We start from the raw sequence: 12677 nt of genomic DNA, 5'->3' as shown, positions 1-12677 counted from the left end.
GGTGTCTAAATGTAGCCTTGTGTGACAGCACCTGCCTCCACTGCTCCCATATACACACCACCAGCAGCAGGCATTTTATGTATAGGTCACATTTTTTTTTAATTTAATGATTTTCATTTTTTTTCCATTATAGCTGCTTTACAGTGTTCTGTCAACTTTCTGCTGTACAGCAAAGTGACCCAGTTACACATACATGTATACATTCCTTTTTCTCACATTATCATGCTCCATCATAAGTGACTAGATATAGCTCCCAGTGCCATACGGCAGGACAGATCACAATTTTTTAAAACTGGCAAAGTTGATTTGACTACTGAAACTTTGCAATGATCCCCAAGCAGGCCTTAAACTTTAGTTTTGGACCAGCTGGTGTAGGCCAAAATTCCGTCCAAAGAAGGAAATAGATGGGGTGTTTGTAACCACGTGTTGTAACACACTGGCCTGAGTGGCAGGAAACTAGGGTTCCACAGATCTTTCAGGTTACCTGGTCCTTTAAACTACGTTATTTCTGTGATCTTCATTTTTTTCAAAGGAAACTATACACCAGTAAAATACTTAAACGTTTTTTTTTTGTTTGTTTTTGTTCTTTTTTTTTTGGCCGCACTGCGGTGTGTGGAAGTTCCCAGCCAGAGATCAAATCAAACCCTTGACAAAGTAGCCATTCAAGCTGCTGCAGTGACAACACCACATCCTCAACCGGCTGTGCCACAAGGGAACTCCTAAATGGTCTTTTTTTATCAGGAATAATTCTCAAGTTCACATTTATGACACTTAGTGGATGTCAACCAATGAGGTTTTTTAAAAAAAATAGTTAATATCAATCAGAGTAACAAAAGATAAGCACAGTCTTGAATTAGGCTCTACATTCAATTTCTCCATTTTCTTTCAAGTGTCTGTGACATTTGTTACCGCTTTAAAAACAGAATTTGAGGATTTTGAGAAAAAAGGAATTTGGGGAATTTGAGAATTTGGTGCAGTGGGTTGGGAATCTGACTGCAGTGGCTCCAGTCATTGAGGAGGTTGGGGTCCCATCCCTGGCCTCGCTCAGTGGGTTAAGGATCTGGCGTTGCCATGAGCCGTGTAGGTTGCAGACGCGGCTGGGATCCGGTGTTGATGTGGCTGTGGTGTAGGCCAGCAACTGTAGCTCTGATTGGACCCCTCTGGGAACCTCCGTGTGCTGCAGGTGCGGCCTTAAAAAAAAAAAAAAAAAAAAAAGAGAGAGAGAGAAAATTGCTGCTCTTAAGAGCTTTTCCCACTTTACCATTGAGCATGTAATGTGATGTCATGCTCCTTTCTTGTGTGTATGTATTTTTAGGGCCACACCCACGGTATACAGAGGTTCCCAGGCTAGGGGTCAAATCAGAGCTGTAGCTGCCAGCCTACACCATAGACAGCAACATGGGATCCAAGCTGTGTCTGTGACCTATGCCACAGCTCATGGTAATGCCAGATCCTTAACCCACTGAGTAAGACCAGGGATCAAACCTTTGTCCTCATGGATACTAGTCAGATTTGTTTCCACTGAGCCATGATGGAAACTCCATCATGCTCCTTTCTGAGCCTCATTTTCCTCACCTGGAAAATAAGGCATTCCACCTGTTTGGGTCTCTTGACCTTTTAAGAACGTGTTGGACGCTAGAGAGCACAAATCTGTACCCAACTTTCAGGGCTGTGTCGACCCCACCGCCATGCCTCTCCCAGGACTTAAAAACCATTGGACTAGATGATGTCTCAGATCTTTCCTAATTTCAGCAACTCTGGACTCAGATCAGGCTGGGATTTGCCTAAAAAGGGTCACGCTTGCTAATAGGATACAGCCCTTGTCCTTCTACCCTATAGTCAGAAGAGTTTGTTGACAAACGCAATTGAAACACTAACAGGTTTTAGAAAGCTCTAGAAACTTAGAACCATAATGGAGGCTGGGAATCTTCCCTCAAAGATTCTGAAAAAACACAGGCTAGAAATGAGGCCTCTGAAAATTATTCATTGTCCTAAGACTGTAAGGAACTGTTACTGTTAATTAACTTTTTTTTTAGGGCCGCCACATATGGAAGTTCTCAGGCTGGGAACTGAATCAGAGCTGCCGCTGCTGGCCTACACCACAACCACAGCAATGCAGGATCCACACCATGTCTGCCATCTACACCACAGCTCACGGCAACTCCGGATCCTTAACCCACTGATCGAGACCAGGGATCAAACCCACATCTTCATGGATACTAGTTAGGTTCCTTACCACTAAGCCACAATGGGAACTCCTTAACTTTTTTTTTTTTTGCTTTTTAGAGCCACACTCATGGCATATGGAGGTTCCTAGGCCAGGGGTCAAATCAGCGCTACAGCTCCTGCCCTACACCACAGCTCACAGCAGCTACAGCTCCTGCCCTACACCACAGCTCACAGCATCGCTGGATCCTCAACCCACTGAGCGAGGCCAGGGATCGAACCTGCAGCCTTGGGGTTCGATCCCTGGTCGGATTTGTTTCCACTGCACCACCACGAGAACGCCTTAACTATTATTTTTAGCATCTGACTCCAAAAAATTCTCCCACAAAAGTGCTGTCTACCAGCATCCATTTACCTGCTTCCTTCCTCCTGGGGACTCTGATTTTGTTTAGGTACATTCCTCTTAGAGCTCTCAGCTCAGGGGGAGAGGAATCCAATCCCAGCTCCTGTCATGCACTTAATTGGCCAATGGATAAGTCTGTCCCCCAGCCCATGATCCGGTCAGGAATGGTCATGTAACCCTAGGGAGCTCTCGAGATCTGAGGGGAGGTTTTCGGTGCCCTGGGGCATAATTCCTCCTCCCTTTTCTGGGTAACTTCTAGAAACAATCCTTTATTGTTTTCTTAGGGCATTGCCATGAATGGGCGTTGCCATGGATGGGTGTGACCATCTGGGTGCCTATAGATAAGTCATTACGGGATCAGGAGTGGCAGAGCCAAGAGAGTCGACAGGAAACCCAGACAGACCCATTGGGTTTAGTCAACCAAAAAGGCCCCCTAAACTATCATTTAGGAGGGTACTGAAGTGCCCTTTAGTTTGAGTTGGCTTTCCATTGCTGATAGCCAAAAATAAAAATATATCTGATCCACAATGCAGTGGATCTCTACCTCCAGGTAAAGGACTAGATGCTTTAGTTTTCCAAAAAAAAAAAAAAAAAAAGAGAGAGAGAGAGAGAGAAGAAAAAAAATATATTTTTTTTTTTACCATTTTTGAGTACTTACTATGATTCAGTTACTGTTTGAAGCATAATAGGTAGGCTCTGTTCTTATTCCCATTTTGCAGCTGAGGAAGCTACCGACAGTTTAAGATCACACTGCTGATCAGCGGTATAGCTAGAATTTGAATCCAGGCCTGAATCCAAAATCCAGCTTTCAACCACTGTATTGTTCCACATCCAGTAAGGTACTATATGAATACAATATTACCATTTTGCAGGTGAGGAAACTGAGGCTCATAGAAACTTCTGGGCCCTCTCTCTAGTGTCTTGCACACCACCTGGAACAAAGTACTACACATATATTTGTATATTTTTATGTATTTATATATATATTTTATGTATTTATATGTGTGTGTGTACATATATTTTTTTTCTTTTTTACTTGAATTGGCCAAGGTAGGATGCAGGCTCTAAGCCCAGGCCAACCTCTTTCCAAGAGACCATCTTTGGCACCTGCAAGGCACTACCCAGTGGCTTCTGCATCGAGCGTGATGGACGCTAATGTTTCTCAAAAACCATTAGGAAGAGAAAAATGTGTGGTTGAAGTGATGGTCTTCCTCATTTTGCCTTTGGGAGAAAAATACAGAGTCCAAGCAACTCAGTTGCTTCAGGCAATGTCCTTTCTCAGAGTATGCAGCCCATTCTCTCTGAAGCCACAGACACCAATAAACCAAAACTGGCCAATCAACTGCCTTGATTGTCAATAAACAAAATTAAGACTGCATGGCAGGTTCACCTGCGTTTGACCTCCCCCAGGTTTCCAGGAGCTGAGCTGGCTCAGTCTAGACAGGCCTCCACCTGCCTCTAGTGAAGGCCCTACAAGCTCCAGGTGGTAAATGCTGCCTTGGTTCCAGAACTTTGCATTTGTCAGGTTGATAGTTTTGACCAAGTTGAAAGCAGCCCTTTGGAGTAGGTGAGGCAGGCCTTACAAGATCAAGTCCAAACCCCTGAGAGTAGCATTTGAGGCCCTCTGTGAATGCTGGGTTTCTCCACTCTCTGTTCCAGACGTCCGGGCTGCTGTCTGCCCTGAGCAGGACATTCTTCCTGAGAGTTCCGTCTTTGTACTTTGCTGCATACCCTGCCCGAGATAACCTGACTCGCCCCCCCCCCACCTCCCACTCCACATTTCACCTGGAAAATTCCTTCTCCACTACCCTCATCATTTCTGCAACAAATCAGTATCTCTGGAGGTGGGGCCCCTGGGGAAGTTACGCATTTAAAAAACTCCCTGGACAATTTGGGTTATCAGCCAGCTTTGAAAACAGCAATGTAAACACACACCCTCTTCCCACTACATAAACCCTCATACTGGTTTCTGTTCTTCTGGAGTCCTATGCTGCAGGAGTCTTCACTCTGTAACTTGATGGGGATGGGGTCAGGGAGGTGGCATGGAACAAAAGGGGAAAACATGGAGAAAAGACCAGAAAGGATAGAGGGGAGAGAAAAGGGGTCTGTCTCTCAGCAGTCATTTGGACTGGTTTGGAATCTCCATGGAGAAAAACTTTATAGAGACACAAGTTCACAGACACATGTAAGAGGGACTTTGTGACAACAGGTGCACGTGAGCCAAGAATCAGGGCCCAGGAGGACAGCAGGGGCTGAGGGGTCCCTCTCCACACCTCCAAGGCTACAAACTTTGGGAGCATCCAGGGGTACCTCTTGACAGCAGAAACACTCCTGGGAACCAAGGGGAAAGAGGAAGATCTAAGCTGGTGCTACAGAGTGTGGTACCTTGGCCTACTTTCTACTATAGGGCATGTAAGTGACGCAGGGCCCCGCTACTGGCTTCAAACCCCTTACCCACCGTATTCCAAGGCCATGCCTCCCAGTGACTGAGTGTCGTGGGGAGATAAGCCACACCCCACTGGCTCCTGGGAGAGCTTCAACTCCTTTGTTGGCGGATTTGACTTGGGCTCGAGTTATATCTTTTTTTTTTCTTTTAGCCGCACCCGTGGCATATGGAAGTTCCTGAGCCAGGGATCGAATCCAAGCTGCCGCTGTGACCTACACCACAGCCAGATCCTTAAGCCACTGTGCCGCAGTGGGAACTCTAAGAACATACTGAAGCAAACAGATATTTGTACACCAATGTTCACAGCAGCATGAGTCACAACAGCCAAAAGGTGGAAACGAGCAGAGTGTCCATTGATGGCTGAACAGATAAACAAAATGTGCTATATACACACGATGGGATATTATTCAGACACAGAAAGAAATGAAATTTAGATACATGCTATAAAATATACAAATATTGAAAGCATTATGCTAAATGAAATAAGCCTGACAGAAGACAAATGCATGGTTCCACTTAGATGAGGCAGAAGAGGCAAATATACGGTGACACAAAGTGGAATAAAGTTACCCAGGCAGCGGGGAGGTGAGAATGGGACTTATATTTAATGGGCACAGCATTTATGTTGGGGATTATGAAAAAGTTTTGGGTCTAAACAGTGGGGAGACTACACAACATGGTAAATATATTTAATGCCACTAAATTGTACATTTACAAATGGTCCAATGATATGATGTTATGTATAGTTCACCACAATAAAAAAAATAATGATAAAAATGGAAATATACTGGGAGTTCCCATTGTGGCTCAGTGGGTTATGAACCCGACTGGTATCCATGAGGTTGCAGGTCCAATCCCTGGCCTCGCTCAGTGGGTTAAGGATCCAGCATTACCCTGAGCTGTGCTGTAGGTTGCACGTGGCGTGGCTGTGGCTGTGGCCAGTGGTTGTAGCTCTGACTCAACCCCTAGCCTGGGAACCTCCATATGCTGCACAATGCGGCCCTAAAAGACAAAAAAAAAAAAAAAAAAAAAAAGGGGGGGGACTATATCATTAAAGTTTATTTTATTTTACTTTGGCTCGAGGACTCCCCAAAAGCTTTGCTGACCCTTCCTGGACTGCGTGGTGGTCTAAGATGCTTGCGCTCAATCCCTCTGCCTCTCTCCTTCAGCTGGGGTCAGACTTGCATCTTGGTCTGATGGCTGACGGCTCTCCAGCCTTCCCTGGTTCCTCCCACACAGGCCTTTCCCCCAATACAATCTATGCCCATCTCATCTTGTTGCTTCTCAGGGCACCAGAATTCACACACATAGGACAAGGAAGCTGATCCACTGCTTCACAGGCACCAGGGGGCCCTCCCCACCCCCAAGGCAGTCTCAGAACAATGACCAGGACAGGAGGCTAACTCACTTCAAAAAGCTTTTATTGAATTCAATTTCCCAAAGCACAGATACTGGAGACAATTTTGCAAGGACCCTGTATTTTCTCAGGGCTGTATTTGGCTACTATAAAAACAACAACAACAACAACAACAAAAAACCAACAACAAAACCACACACGCACACACCAGAGTGGCCCTGCACGCTCTAAGGTCTCCTTGAGGGATGGACAGTTCTGAAAGGCACTGACCGGTGATGGGTGGGGCCTGCCCTTCTTCAGGCAGCCAGCTCAGCGATGGCCCTGTCCAAGGGATCCACCGACCAGTAGTTGTCATCCCAGCTGAGGAACCAGCCCACAAAGGAAGGAGGCTCAAAGCCTTGCTTCACCACATTGATGGGGGTTCTCCTGTCGCGATTAGCTGGGTCCGTCTCGATGTACCGCTTAGCTGCAGACACACAGGCACGAGAAGAATCCTTAGCGCCTCCCTCATCAAGGAGAGGTGGTTCTGTTGCCTAAGATGGTTTTTGGTCCTACTGTCTCCCTAACGCCCAACCCCTGCCCTGGATGCCACCATCCCTTAAAGGCAATGACACCCACATGGCACCTCCACCACTCTGCCCAGAACACAGGAAAGGACAGGGGGCACAGCTGAACCTCCTGGTTCACAAAGCTTTTATCATTTTTCTCTAGCTGCCCCTTACTGGAAGACATTAAAGAACCAGCTTTGGGCCACCCAGCTTCCAGGGACCTACTTTCCAACATCCATACCGGGACAAAGGTGGTCCCTGGGCATCCTGGGAACCTGAACAGTTTCTATCTGCTCCTTCCTTTCCTGACATGACCTAAGGCTTCTGTGGGAACTGAGCTGTTCTTTACGACCCCAGGGAGGGCTCACCAGGGGCTGACCTTGGATGAGGAAGTCCCCACCCTGCTGTCGGGAACTCCCAGAGCCAGGCATGAAGCTGCCCCCAGCCCCTGGGGACATGAAACAGCCCCACTGGCACAGTCTCCTTACCAGAGGTCAAGGCTTCTGTCTTTTCCTCCTCTTGGGAATCCTTCCCAACCCAGACAAAGACCTGGAGGAGAGAGGTGAAATGAAAGACACGAAAAGAAAAAGGTGTGAGGAGTGCTGACCAAATTCGCTGCTGGAGTAAGAACGCGGAGCTTCCAGGTGCTGGACTGGCACCCCTTTCCGGAGACCGCAGACTGACTACAAGGATCTGGGACAGAGACTGCAAACTGGTGACCTTCAACCTACTTTGGTGGCCCACATACCTCCTAAGGGGTGGTTTGCAAAGTCTTTTTAGATAAACTGAATTCCTAGCTGATTACCTCCAACCTAGACTTGCAACTTCTCTTGAAAACAGGGAGGATCTGGCAACTTCACCTTCAGGTGGGTGAAGCTGAGTGGTGGCTGCCCCTCTAGATGGGAAGTTCCAGTTTGCCTCAGGCTCCACCATGCCTTTCCGTCTCCCCATGGCAGCCTGCTCCACTGCTAACATTGCCATCAGGCACTGAGATGGAGATTTCTCTCTAGAAGTTCAGGAATGATCCCTTTTCAGGCATCTATTTGTTCAACAAATGAGCAGCCTAATATATGCTATGCTCACTGGTTTATTCACACAACAAATATGCATTGAGAGTCTGCTAGGTGTTAGGTTCCATGTGTCTCAGCCAACATGAGACACACAGAAGGTTTGGAATTAAAAATGACTTGCCACCACTACCACCATTTTGAGTTTTTTTTTTTTTTTTTTTTTTCTTTTTAGGGCTGCACCTGCAGCATATGGAAGTTCCCAGGCTAGGGGTCGAATCAGAGCTGCAGCTACCAGCCTACAGCCACGGCCACTGCTATGCCAGATCCAAGCCACATCCATGACCTATGCCACAGCTTGTGGCAACACTGGATCCGTAACTGACTGAGCGGGGCCAGGGATCGAACCTTCATGCCTATGGATTCTAGTTGGGATCTTAACCCACTGAGTCACAATGGGAACGCCCCATTTTGAGTCTTATTACAAGATTTGTTACACCAAGAAATCTATTCAGCTGACTTTCATTTATCATCTATTTTGATGCATATCAAATATTTTAAAGAGCACGTGTCATTGATAAAATGGTATCTGACAATATTGCCAAACTTTTCTCTCCTACTTATTTACAAGTGTGTTCCCTACTATATCGGCCCCTCCACTGTAGGTATCATGTCTATTCTGCTGTCATGGGATCCCCAGCACTCCAGCAGTTTGCCTGGAAGACATGGTGCTTCATAAATGCTGGCTACGTGAATGAATAAACCAATGAACAAACAGATTAAGTAGCCAACGGAGCAATCACTGACAGCAGCTGAATAGCTAGGCTGCAGACATTTGGGTACTGATCCTCTGACTGGGGAGCCCCAGAAGTAGCACTGTGGATTGACGGGAGTCTTTTATTTTCTTTTCATTTTTGGCATGTGGAAGTTCCCAGGCCAGGGATCAAACTTGCACCACAGCAGTGACTGGACCCTCAGGGGTAACAATGCCAGGTTCTTAACCCACTGAGCCACCAGGGAACTCCTCAATGGCTGCTATCTCTGACCTGACAAACTCAGGAAGAAGCCAACTTGATAGGAAGGGCTGTTGACTGCCAACCCTCACTAGAATGTTAAGCCCCTCGGAGGCCGGGAAATGTCCACTTCCAGGTGACACTAGACAGTTTATGCTGCAAAGTTCAACTTTCTTTACCAACAGATGTAAGAGTTCACTCTCCCCTAAGGCCTGGGAGCAAATGCTGGCCGCCTGATTTGCATTTATATGGTGCTTTGCAGTTTCCGAGGAGATTTTAACATTTGGATTATGCAAGGTGGTTACCGTCACTCCCATTTTGCAGATGAGGAAATGGAGGCTCAGAAAGGGAAAATGAGGAGTCCCCATTGTGGCTCCAAACCCAACTAGTATCCACGAGGATGCAGGTTCAATCCCTGGCCTCTGCTCAGTGGGTTAAGTATAAGCGTTGCCATGAGCTGCAGTGTAGGTCACAGACTCGGCTCAGATTCTGCATTGCTGTGGCTGTGGTGTAGGCCAGCAGCCGCAGCTCTGATTCAACCTCTAGCCTGGGATCTGCCATATGCTGCGGGTATGGCCCTAAAAACCCCCCAAAAAAAGAAAAAAGAGGAGTTCCCGTCCTGGCTCAGGGGTTAACGAATCCAACTAGGAACCACGAGGTTGTGGGTTCGATCCCTGGCCTTGCTCAGTGGGTTAAGGATCCCGGCGTTGTCATGAGCTGTAGTGTAGGTCACAGATGCGGCTCGGATCTGGTGTTGCCGTGGCTGTGGCATAGGCCGGCGGCTACAGGTCCGATTTGACCCCTGGCCTGGGAACCTCCATATGCCGCGGGAGTGGCCCAAGAAAAGGCAAAAAGGCAAAAACAACAACAAAAAAACCCAAAACCTAGAAAAGACAAAAAAAAAAAGAAAAAAGAAAAGAAAGGGAAAATGACTTGTAGCAGCATTCTTCACCCACCTGGTCCCAGGTGTCCAGGAGCATGACGTCATCAGTGGCCAGGTCCTCCTGCATGAGCTCGCCAGGAACCTCTTCGATCTGGGAAGGAACAGAAGAGGCGAATGAAAGCGCATGAGCTCCTTCCCTCTCGGGGTGGGCTGGCTCTACCTGCCTGTGAGGGAGCTAGCAGGCTCCAGCCTGCAGCAGTCTGGGCTCTGCTGTCTGAAGGGTTTCTCCCCAGCTCTGCTGGGAAAGCAGAGGTAGCACCCCCCAACCGGGGCTCACCACAAAACGTCCAATCTTGTTGGAGCAGGCGAAGAGGCGGGGAGGGTGGGCGTCCATCTTCTTGTCCTTCAGCCGTGGGGACGTGCGGTAGGCGGCCTTCCCGCCCAGGGCCTCCCAGAAGCTGTCTGTGAAGGGAGGTGGCACTAGTCACCAACGGACACCATCACCCCACCCCAACCCCCCCCCAGCACTTCTCCCCAGACCCCAGGACAAACCCTGCTCTCCGTCCCCACCCTCCACCTTCAAGTCCCAGGAGGCCAAAGAAGGAAGGGGCCTGAGGGATTCAAAGGTGATGAAACAGAGGCCCAGAGAGGGCAGACTTGGCAGTAGACACACAGCCAGGACTAGCTCTGGTTTGAGACTGACAACAGCACTGTGGGATGGGGATAATTATCCCCACTCAACAAATGAGGCTCAGAGAGGTCAAGCAACTCATCTAACATCACACAGCTTGTTACGTGGTGCAGCCAGGATGCCCACCTCATCTTTTCCCACTAGACCTGCTCAGCCCACAGGCGCTATTTACATTTAAATGCATTTTCTTGCCAGTCACATTTCAAGTGCTCATTAAGATAAACATGTGACGAGTGGCCCCCAGATTGGACCTGGCAGATATAGAACATGCCCATTCTCTCAGAAGGTTCCAGTGGACTGTGCTGCTCTAGACAGAACTACTCTTCCCCATATCTGCTAAGCATCAAGCAGGAGGGAGCAGGCAGAAAGACCACTCTGACCTGGGCTCTGGAAACAAAGCAGGCCTGTAGCATTTTTGTCCAGGGAGAATCTCATGATTAAGACACATCGCAGCCCCTGTGGGGCTGTTACCCTGCCTACAACCTTTCTTTTTTTTTTTTTATTACTCAAATGAATTTATCACATCTGTAGTTGTATAATGATCATAACAATCTAATTTCACAGGATTTCCATCCCACAGCCCAAGCACATCCCCCCACCCCCCAAACTGTCTCCTCCGGAGACCATAAGTTTTTCAATGTCTGTGAGTCAGCATCTGTTCTGCAAAGAAGTTCCGTCTGTCCTTTTTTCAGAGTCCACATGTCAGTGAAAGCATTTGATGTTGGTGTCTCATTGCATGGCTGACTTCACTTTGCCTACAATCTTTCAAGGCTTCCCAGCAAGTGACCATCTCCTGCAGAGCCTTCCCCGCCTGCCCCAGGCCACACTGAGCTCCTTTCTCTAACTCCCGGAGGCCTCCTCTCACTGACCGCAGCCCTCATTTTCATCCAACCCGCTGTGATTAACACACATCACGGAGAGAAACCTAAGGGCCGCATTCCCAGAGAACAGTGGGTCCCTCTGGCCTCCGCTCCTACCTGGCTCGCTGCCTTCTGCCACCTGCACAGGTTGGGCCCGAAGCACGCGGAGCAGCTCCTGGGCCCCGGTCTTCTCGGCCTCGCTGGCTCCTGTCCCCACCCACAGGTAGGCAGCCGAGGGGGTTTTCAGGACAAAGGCATCGTTGGAGTTTAGTGCGCCGGCCTTGGGGATCACCTGGGAGGACCATGCTCGATCAATCAGGAGCCAGACCAAAAGCTCTCAGACCCCCTCCTCACTGCCCGGAGATGCTGCGGCAGGACCAGCTCCTAGGTGGGGACTCGGAGGAGCACGCCCCATCAGAGCTGAGGACATGGACTTGGACACCGAGGGGCTTAGCTGACTCCCATGAGTCATTAATGCACTGTGACTAGGAATGTGGGCCGCAAGAACAGAACTGAGTGCCCAGAACAGAAGAGGTGTCAGTCCCATTCTCCGGAAGGCTGCTCAGGAGGATTGCGCTCAGGTCTGCACCTTCCACCGTGAAAGGGAGAGTAGCCAGCTGGAAGGTAATCGAGAACAAAGTCCAGAGTGTGAAGAATGGACTCCCAGCAGGGTAGTGAGCTGCCCGTTGTGGAAGGTATGCAAGATAGGGGGCACTGGGCATTCTTGAAACGAGAGGAAATCTAAGACATACAATCCCACTGCCAAAGCCGGAAGGTATGAAGAGCTGTGTGTTAACCCCTTAGCCAACCCCAACCGACCCAGTGCCCAGAGATCTGCCCTTCAAGCCTGGGAGGTTTCAGAAAGGCCAACCCTGCCCGGGGTCCAGGCCTTGGGTGTTACCTCAACGGCTCGGGTGGCTCCAGAGCTGCTGGCCCGGACCTGGAAGAGGCGGGTACTGGCGGGGGCTGTCTGTCCACCCTCGCGGGAGGTGCCACCCCTGTAGATGATCATGGGTTTCCCACCAAACAGGCTCATGAGGTGAGCGGGTTCCTTGCCTTGGACCACACGGCTCTGGGAGGGAGAAAGAGGGCAAGTCAGGAAAGGGGTGGGGGGCAGGCATCAGTCCTGTGCGGCATCAGGCTCATTGCCACCTGCTGCAGCCAGCAGGGCCCAGGCTCATCCCTCAAATGAGGTTGTCACGCTTCTGTCTATGCTCTGGGTGGAACGTGACCCTACAGCACTCGGGGGGTGGGCAAGGGAACGGGAGTTCCAGGAAGGCTGGAGATAGCACTGCAGCCTGAG

At 49.0% G+C, this 12677-nt stretch overlaps 1 long non-coding RNA gene across 9 annotated transcripts in view; it reads right to left on the bottom strand.

The window, feature by feature from the left end:
- GSN overlaps positions 6420-12677 on the bottom strand; it is a 77138-nt gene continuing 70880 nt past the window's right edge. For all 9 annotated transcript variants that reach the window (XR_002337470.1, XR_002337469.1, XR_002337473.1 and 6 more), the window contains 6 exons: positions 12276-12446; positions 11492-11666; positions 10161-10285; positions 9897-9974; positions 7409-7469; positions 6420-6838 (listed from right to left, as the gene is read on the bottom strand). This is a non-coding gene — a long non-coding RNA (gelsolin). The remainder of the gene's footprint in view (positions 6839-7408; positions 7470-9896; positions 9975-10160; positions 10286-11491; positions 11667-12275; positions 12447-12677) is intronic.

The sequence above is a fragment of the Sus scrofa genome, chromosome 1 (assembly GCF_000003025.6).
Source record: "Sus scrofa isolate TJ Tabasco breed Duroc chromosome 1, Sscrofa11.1, whole genome shotgun sequence".
NCBI lineage: Eukaryota > Metazoa > Chordata > Mammalia > Artiodactyla > Suidae > Sus > Sus scrofa.
The sequence above is the reverse complement of the archived record's forward strand: the minus strand, read 5'-3'. Positions and strand labels throughout refer to the sequence as shown.